Below are 5,906 nucleotides of genomic sequence, written 5' to 3'. Positions count from 1 at the left end.
GGGGTTATTCATAGGTGTTATATGTGCAGCAGCAGTATTTCTTATATGCTCACAGCAGCATGTTGTGGATGTATTGGCAGTAGCAAGTCTCGGTACTTGCTCTGCCGCAGCAGTATAGCACATCTATTCCGCCAAGACCAAATACATTAACATTGTCTTGTACATTGTCAATCCCTCCGAGAGTTGTCATGACAGAAGTATATATATCTCACAATTGGGACTTTTCTTCTCTGAATTGTGAGTTTATATCTCTATATTTTGGGAGATAAAGTCACAATCAAGTTGTTTATATTTCTATTCTGTGGCGGAAAAAATCTTGCATAGGTTTGGACTGAGATGAGGTAAATGATGGCCAAATTTTCATTTTTAGGGGAATTATTGCTTTAACTCCTTTTCTTCATGTTGTCCATCAACACAAGTTTTACTCCGTGTCGAGTTTGTTTAATGTTTGTTTGCTTGAATGATTTACATCTGACTGAACGCCTCCTGGGTTCTGCTTTGTATATTTATCAAACACCACGAATATTTTTCGGTGGCGTTACCATTGATGGGCTTCATGAGGATTATGGGGCAGATGCCAGTCTGACCATGCCATGAAAAGGCATTTGATTTTGGCCTTAATTATTAACTGTAGACTTATTGAATAAGATGTACATATATAAACTGAAACATATTTCAAGTTAAAAGAAAAAAATTAAACTTGAAATGTTTTAAAGCCTTTAAATAACCAGTAATACCATTTAAGTGTGTTATATATCTGCAAATCCAGAATTCCCTTTTGATCCCTGAAAGAGGTTTTTGACCGGTTATCTTAATGTTTTTGCTGGATGAAAGCCATTTATTGAGCTTTGGCTTGAGTGGAATGAAGGTATCTATCATATTCTGACATTCACACTGCACTTTCAGTGTTTCAAAGAAGCTTGACTTAAAGAAATGGTAGATATGAATCATAATTTTCCAGAATGTCGTTAAATGTGCCACACACCGCATTCCATTCATAAATATGGGACTGTACAGGGTGATATTGTCCACCCTCTCACCGTTAAATACTGAAATAGTCTGTCATCTTTATGAAGATGTTGCCTTATATAATTTATAGAGTGTACGGTCACCATTTAATCGACTGTAGTTTGTTGTCATCTCTCTTTTGTACTGCTGGCATTGATGTTTGAGGTTACACTTTCTTAGAGTTGTGTTTTTCTTTTCTTCTTCTTCTTTTTTTTTTATTTTTAATGAGACGACATTCCCTGAAATATTAGTTGACAAGGGAAAATGCTCTGCCCGGCGTGTAGTACAACAGTCGACCTAACTGTCAATGAACATGAAATAAAGGATATATATTATAAAAAAGGACATTTTCACTTGTTTTATTTTCAAAATATCCACTTTGTTACTGCTGAAAAATATGTGACCCTGGAGCACAAAACCAGTCTTAAGTCGCTGGGGTATATTTGTAGCAATAGCCAACAATACATTGTATGGGTCAAAATTATTCATTTTTCTTTTATGCCAAAAATCATTAGGATATTAAGTAAAGATCATGTTCCATGAAGACATTGTGTAAATTTCCTACCGTAAATATATAAAAACTTCATTTTTGATTAGTAATATGCATTGCTAAGAACTTCATTTGGACAACTTTAAATGCGATTTTCTCAATATTTAGATTTTTTTTTCACCCTCAGATTCCAGATTTTCAAATAGTTGTATCTCGGCCAAATATTGTCCTATCCTAACAAACCATACATCAATGGAAGGGTTATTTCCTCAGCTTTTATGATGTATAAATCTCAATATCGAAAAATTGACACTTAAGACTGGTTTTGTGGTCCAGGGTCACATATTTGGTGTAATTTATGGAGGAAATACAGGAAAATTGCACTCTCATACAAAATAAAATTAAAAAAAAAGTACGTAAGTATCACTGGGTGGCACAGTACCATTTCAAAAGGTGCTAAAACAGTACAGTATGTTGTTTTTTGTATATGGTTTTGCTCTTATTAATGTTGAAATTAGATCCAAATGTGTGAGATTTGTTCCTGAACTGTTTTGAGGTTAAACCATTTTATCACTGGTGTATTAGAATCTCACCTTTACCATGAAAAAGTTTCATTTAATGATAACTAACAATGCATTATATAATAATAATTGTATTTATCTGAGCTTCTTTATGGTATTTAGTCAGATTTTGCTGCTTTGTGCTTTTAGTGTTGTCTAGACCTCATGCCACACTTGACAAAATACAATCAAATTATATTACAATGCAGTTTAATTAATTATTCAATTTTAAGTGTGAAACATGAAAAAATGTTCATATGAAATAGCTAGGGCTGTCAAGCAATTTAAAAGTATATATATATATATATATATATATATATATAATTAACCAATAAAGATTAAGTTTACATTTGTATAATACAATTTTAATTTAAAAAAGTTTTCTCTATTTAGTACAAGATAAATCTGTTTGTTAATGAGAGTATTTGTGACCCTGGACCACAAAACCAGTCTTAAGTGTCAATTTTTCGATATTGAGATTTATATATATATATATATATATTTATTTATGTACATAATGAGTGAGTCATTCATTCAACCGATTCGTTCAAACAGCTGATTCATTCAGAAACGCAGCAAGTGACTGTCTTTATGAACGAGTCACTGAATCATTATTGGCTCACTCAATTCATGAATTCATTCAGTAACGAAACACTGTGTCGCTCAAAAAGTCAATAGCTTTGCTGTGGCTTTGTTTGAAACTTTTCGTTTGCGAAGTTGAAAACAGACAATACTGTGTCTAAAATTGAACACATAACTTTTTGTTTATTGAAGTTTCGCGATCGTGCAATTGTTCGGGAGAAACAGCACTCTTGTCTTGCTCGTGTGAAATTGCTAAACTATATCATATAAAATAAATAAGTTAAAAACCAATAGGGACATTTTTTGCCATCAAATCTTAAACTTTAGAGGCATAAAACTGCATTCCATCATTCATCATGCATTCCATCAAACTGCATACATCACACAGTCAGTTGTCGATCTGCATCACGTTTGTCAGTAACTGCATCAGTGTAAGATTGCGTTATTTTATCGTGTTAAGGCGTAGCCCTAGAAATTACACTTAAAACTAAAGCTGACAACTAAAGCAGATCTCTTCATCTGAAAACATGACACACTGATACTGTATATCAGTCATTTATCACTGTTTGGTTTCAGTGTGTGTTTGTGTGTCCATGTTTGCAAATATGTGCGTAGCTGAAGTTCAGAGAAACTCCTCCTTAACAGCAAACATGAGCAGATTCTACCCCTCCTTTCCCTCTTCACTTGCACTCTATTCCTCCTTTCCTGACGGAGAGTTTTATCCTGCAGCTGCTCTGGAGTCTTGGAAAGAACCGCTTGAAATCTTTTGGAAAAGCTTTTAAATATAAAGTCACCATCTCTGAGCTGAGGAGAACTGGAGCAGCAACGGTCAACCAGTGCAGAGAGGAGGAGAGAGACTGAGGACGGAAACTACAGGTGAGCAGAGAGACGAGATGCCAAATAACCCCCAAAAAAACACTGCCAATGAACCGTGAGACATAGTTGACAGGAAGTTGGAGTGTAGAGGACATATATGTGCTTCATTAGACATTTATTTGTGTGATTTATTTATTTATTTTTGATTAATAACTGAAATAATGTTTACACTGCACTAACAAATCATCATGCTGGCTTGAGAAAGGGAACATGCTGTTACTTTTTCTAAATCCATAAACTGACACCAACATTTTGAACTGTAGCTCAAGCTTCATTCCCTAAAATGTTCCCGTATCAGACAATCCCCCAAATCGCATATGCTTACATTGTACATTTCTGCTGATAATTCCATCATCTTTTCTAACTGATCTGACTTAGTTTTTCATGTAGTGGATGTTCAAAAAATCCCCTTCGATTTCCCTTGATGTCTGTCAGTAAAGCTTATATAATCCTCCAACTTTAAAGGTTTTTAAACTTTCTGAAAAGCCTTTGTCAAGTCAGCATTCACAGTTTGTATCTAATTTATATAAGCGCATGATTCTGTATATTATTTTTAAGTAGCTTTGATCAAAGTGTATGATGAATAAATGGAGCGTAGCGTAAAATGTATGCTAATCGTAAGTTATATTGACGATAGTGGTCCTGACAGAAATACATTTATGGAGAAAATGTAATGAGCCTTTCTCCTGTTTGACTTAAACTTAGGCTTGGAATCCCACAGACCGGTGTGAAGTCACACTCCTCTGGCACTTGATTTGCCTACACATCGAGTGTTGTGGTAGAGCACTATAATTGAGAAATTGTATTTAATTTTGTTTTATTTTTAAGCAATGATTCTAAAACAAAATGGTGTTCAAAATGATCACATCGATAATATTGAAAGCCTGATTTAAACCAGGTTTTATGTTTTAAACAATTCAAAGAAATGTACAAAGAACCATTATGATCTACAATGAATAATAATAATAATAGTAAAACATTTAGGATTTGAATGTTTGAAACATTCTCAAATCATGCTGGACTATAGTATTCTAAGGTAGTTTTAGAATTAGTAGTATTATTTATATACTTAATTTGTTGAAGTGAATGTTCTTAAATGCTTGTCATTTTTATAGTTGTTTTTATATCTCGTCTTTAAATATTTATAGTTTTTTTTTGTTTTTTTAGCAGTTTTAGTACTACTGCAACTTCAACTAGTTGACAAGGCAAGATTTTTCATTTTCATTTAAGTATTTATCTAATACTTATGTTAATTGTATTTCAGTTATATATACAGTGGGTACGGAAAGTATTCAGACCCCCTTAAATTTTTCACTCTTTGTTATATTGCAGCCATTTGCTAAAATCATTTAAGTTAATTTTTTTTCCTCATTAATGTTGTATATATATATATATAGATAGATAGAGAGAGAGAGAGAGAGAGAGAGAGAGAGAATTACTATACAATCCATTTAGTAATAAAAATAAAATCCATTTAGCTTTGAACATTACATAGGCAGGATCAACTGCCTGAAATAATGAAATTATGTAATATGTTAAAACATGAATTAGTGTGACACCTGACCCAGATTGGCCCCTCAGACGTTTAATTGGTTCTGCTTTACAGATCAGACCTAACATTGCTGTAATGACACAAAAAAAAAATGTCCCAAAGAGAGTGTTTAATGCCACTTGGTTTGATATTTTGCTAAAACGCTGTAACACTCATAGATTCAAATACTTCCAGTTATATGTTTTATGTAAGCATTTGTGTTTGTACTGTTGTTGTGTGTATGATGTTCTCTCAGGGACTCAAGGCTCTTTAGGGAGCTTTTCTAAGTACATAGTACGCATCTTTAATTGGGTCATGTTATACAGTGTTTCCTCTTCTGTATTCATTAATTAGTCATCTTACTTTATCTACATAATGGTGTTCAGTTACACATTTATTGAGAGAACTATTTGACCCTCATGCTCTGTTTGACCCAAGACTATTTAAATACCTCGAAACTATACTGAAATAGCCAAACAAGTTGTTACTTACGGTATTTAAACTACCAGTCGAAAGTTTGAAATAATTAAAATATTTAATGTTTTTAAAAAGTTTCTTCTGCTCAACAAGGCTGCATTTATTTGATCAAAAGCACAATAAAAACAGTAATATTGTGAAATATTATTACAATTTAAAATAGCTGTTTTCTATGTGAATATATTGTAAAAATGTGATTTATTTCTGTGATCAAAGCTGAATTTTTGGCATCATTACTCCAGTCTTCAGTGTCACATGATTCTTCAGAAATATTTCTGATTATTAGAAACCGTGATACACTACCATTCAAAAGTTTGGGCTAAGTAAGTTTATATATATATATATATATATATATATATATATATATATATATATATGTATA

At 32.7% G+C, this 5,906-nt stretch overlaps 2 protein-coding genes across 2 annotated transcripts in view; both read left to right on the top strand.

Moving 5' to 3' along the window:
* LOC107744038 (endothelin-converting enzyme 2-like) overlaps window positions 1-5,906 on the top strand; it is a 39,989-nt gene that overhangs the window by 32,887 nt on the left and 1,196 nt on the right. The window lies entirely within an intron of this gene.
* The window catches only part of LOC107744024 (anoctamin-7), a 29,084-nt gene continuing 26,529 nt past the window's right edge, over window positions 3,352-5,906 (top strand). The window contains exon 1 of the mRNA XM_016557483.1: window positions 3,352-3,516. The gene's annotated coding sequence lies outside the window, so the exon portion shown is untranslated. The remainder of the gene's footprint in view (window positions 3,517-5,906) is intronic.

Source organism: Sinocyclocheilus rhinocerous, unplaced genomic scaffold (genome assembly GCF_001515625.1).
Source record: "Sinocyclocheilus rhinocerous isolate Xijiao unplaced genomic scaffold, SAMN03320098_v1.1 scaffold407, whole genome shotgun sequence".
NCBI classification, from domain to species: Eukaryota; Metazoa; Chordata; class Actinopteri; order Cypriniformes; family Cyprinidae; genus Sinocyclocheilus; species Sinocyclocheilus rhinocerous.
The sequence above is the reverse complement of the archived record's forward strand: the minus strand, read 5'-3'. Positions and strand labels throughout refer to the sequence as shown.